The 3,085-nt window shown below is 43.6% G+C and overlaps 1 non-coding gene across 1 annotated transcript; it reads right to left on the reverse strand.

Annotated features, from left to right (window-relative positions):
* Positions 1–2,520: 2,520 nt before the first annotated feature.
* TRNAG-CCC (transfer RNA glycine (anticodon CCC)) lies at positions 2,521–2,593 on the reverse strand. The gene has a single exon. It is a non-coding gene; the product is annotated as a tRNA-Gly (tRNA).
* Positions 2,594–3,085: the final 492 nt, after the last annotated feature.

The raw sequence follows: 3,085 nt of genomic DNA on the forward strand, positions 1-3,085 counted from the left end.
TTGGAAGTCTGCTCCTACAGAGTGATGGCCTGAGATCCCAGGAGAACCAATTATAAAGCTGGTCTCAGTTATTGACCCCTTAGATTGAATTAGCCTGAAAACATGCTGAGAAGCCCATGGCCAGTTTACATTGGCAGCTTGGAGAAACGTGGAGAAAATCTGTCTCTTTCTCCATCCCACTCCCTCATTAACTAAGGCGGTCTCTGGTGCAGGGAGGCTAGGGACAGTGAGCAAGAACACAGTGTAAATTGTTCTCCATCCCCACCACCACTCGTAAACCTCCCTCACTGGGGTAGCTAGCTCCCAGGGCTCTCTCCTACTCGCTTCCCTCCCTTTTAGGCATAAGCGTGAATGTAAAGGCTGAATCCAAAACTCAAGGGGGCTTCTCCAGGCTCCTACTTCTGTCCCAAATGGCCGGAGTCCCCCGCTCTCCTCCCCTGGAGTCTTCTTCCTGTCTGGACCCCAGGCCCCGGTCTCTGTAGCCCTTACAGAAGTGGTAAGGCTGAGATGGTGATGCAGAGTCAGAAACAACGAGTTTCTATTTTTTTTTCACAGAGGATTTTGGGGGGCAGTGAAACTATTCTATGTGATACTACAGTGGTGGATATATGTCATTTTACATTTGTCCAAACTCATTAGGAGTTCTCATTCCTCCTGGAAAATGTGGTACCCAGAACTCCCAGGATGGGATGGGCAGTATCGGGGAGCAGGCAGTTGGTAAATGGCCTGGTCAACATGAGGTCAAGGGAGAGGACAGGACACAGAGGAGGGGACGCGGGGAAGCATGGTGGCTAGTGCAAGGCGTGAGGCTGAGGGAGACACAGGGACTCAGGGAGCTCTGTTAGGGATGGCGTGTTAGCACTGAGGCTCTGTAAATACTTTTTACCAACCTAGAGAAAACACTTGGTTAGGTAGGGTGCGAGCAAGACTAAGGATGATGATTCATGAGCTCGCCTTGTCTTTTTATGTATGTATGTGTTAATCTGGTTAACAAGCACCATAGAAGGCTTGCCGTGTGCCAAGTTTATCTCATCCTCATAACAGGCTTCTAAATTTATGTCATTTATGGATAGCTATTCATATGAAGAGCAAGTATAATCCTTATTACTAAAATGTGAACTATCAGAACACAGATCATTAATTCACATGTGCTCAGTCTTCCATTGCTCATGTAGCATGATAGTTGTTCACAATGAAAGCAGAGAGAGAGAAAAAAGCATAAAGTAGAGAGAGAAAACTTTAGTCTGGGGGAGAATTCACATGATGATAAAGGCAATAATAGTAGCTATTTTAAATTATTGATAATGTTTTTATTACTTCAAAGCCCATTGCTTTGTATGCATTATTTCATTTAATCCTCACCACCCTCATAGGAAACAGGTACCATTATTCCTGTTTCACAGATGACAGCACTGCTGCACAATGCCTAAGTAATTTGTCTAAGAGGCAAGTTAGTTTTTGTAACATTGTTTGCTGCTCATTTAAGAAATAAAATAATTGATGAGGAACCTTGGCTGTCTGAAGCAAGCGGGTGCATATAAAGAGCAAATACGTTGCACCAGCCTTTGTTACAGACCTGTCTTTCTCTTTCCTGTAAAATGATCTCCACATTCTTTGCTGGTGCAAAGGAGATGCGTAAAGTCATTTTCTCCCGACCTGGTGTGTGGGTAAATTAATCTGGCGTCACAAACCCAGTCACAGCGTTAGGTGATCTGTGTGTAATGGGTTTAGGCCGTGAGCCTCCGGAGCTTAGCCTGCCCAGCATTAAAAAGGCCATAGAAATCTCTGTCTCCGTGAAATCCTCTTGCACACATTCAGGAAATGTACAAGACAGTGAGGCTACAGTCAACCTATTGGAATTTCGTTTTGAAGAAAAAAAAAATATCTCACAGAGGAAAACTGTTGATGACCCACCTCTGAGCCTTGATAGGGAAGTTATCCTGCAGTCATTAGATGTGAAATTCCAAAGGCCTGGAGGAGGGTCAGCTCCCTTAATAACATGTCAATATTAAATTACATCATAAATAATCAGAACTTCCTGCATATTTAACGGGAACTTTGTTGTATAAATTTGGAAACCGTCCAAAGGGAGACAAGCGACTTTTGTTATTGTTTAGCCCTCTGGGCCCAACTTCTTGTGGGATTTAGTTGTTATTTTGAACTTTGGAACCTTTAGCAGAGAGAAAGGCCCTAAACCAATTGACTTTTAGATGGTCATTTTCCCTTCCCTCTTTCAGTTTTAAACTGGTTAATGTTTTTTCTTATGTAAATAAGATCCAATAAAATCCAAAGCCATGACCGACATCAAAACATGTGAAATCACTGTTTGGTTTGAAAACCTTTAACAGACTGAGCCAGCTTGGTGATGACCAACTCTGACCACTCTTGCTTAAGAGGGACACTCTTTGACATTTGCCACATCTATCAGTCATTTCTTCTTCTTTTGTTAAAAAAAAAAATTTACATATTTACTTATTTATTTGGCTGCACCAGATCTTAGTTGCGGCATATGGGATCTAGTTCCCTAACTGGGGATTGAATCCAGGCCCCCTGCATTGGGAGTACAGAGTCTTAGCCACTGGACCACCAGGGATGTCCCCTATTAGGTCATTTCCAGCCCAAGAATATTTGAGAGGCTCATAACATTCATTTTGGTTGGTACCAAATCCAACCAGTAAGGTCTGATTTTCTACCATAAGATACAATACAAATATAAGTTAATTACTCTTACGACCCAAAGAAGAAAGTCTCAAGTTGATGATACAATTCAATCTTTCCCCTGCGGCCCTGATTGCTCTCAATAACTCCACCTCCCACTGCTCCTAAGTACCACTCTGCTCTCATCCCCTGGGCCATTAGCTGTCCAGAACCTTTCTTCCTCCTTCCATTCTGCCCTCACAGCTTTGTTCCCTGTGCCCCTCACTCCTTGTTGGAAACCCTCCCCATTTCTCTACTTCTCTGGGAGTCTTCCCCAGTCTCCAGGCTGCGGTCATGTTCTCCTTCCTTCTTAAAGCCTTTCTACCTCCACTGCAATTGGGTGTTGTTTCTGTAGTCACCATGTTCTGAGATCCTACTACGCATCAGG

The sequence above is a fragment of the Giraffa tippelskirchi genome, chromosome 10, assembly GCF_054371585.1.
Source record: "Giraffa tippelskirchi isolate mGirTip1 chromosome 10, T2T-mGirTip1v1.2.pri, whole genome shotgun sequence".
In the NCBI taxonomy this organism is placed as follows: domain Eukaryota; kingdom Metazoa; phylum Chordata; class Mammalia; order Artiodactyla; family Giraffidae; genus Giraffa; species Giraffa tippelskirchi.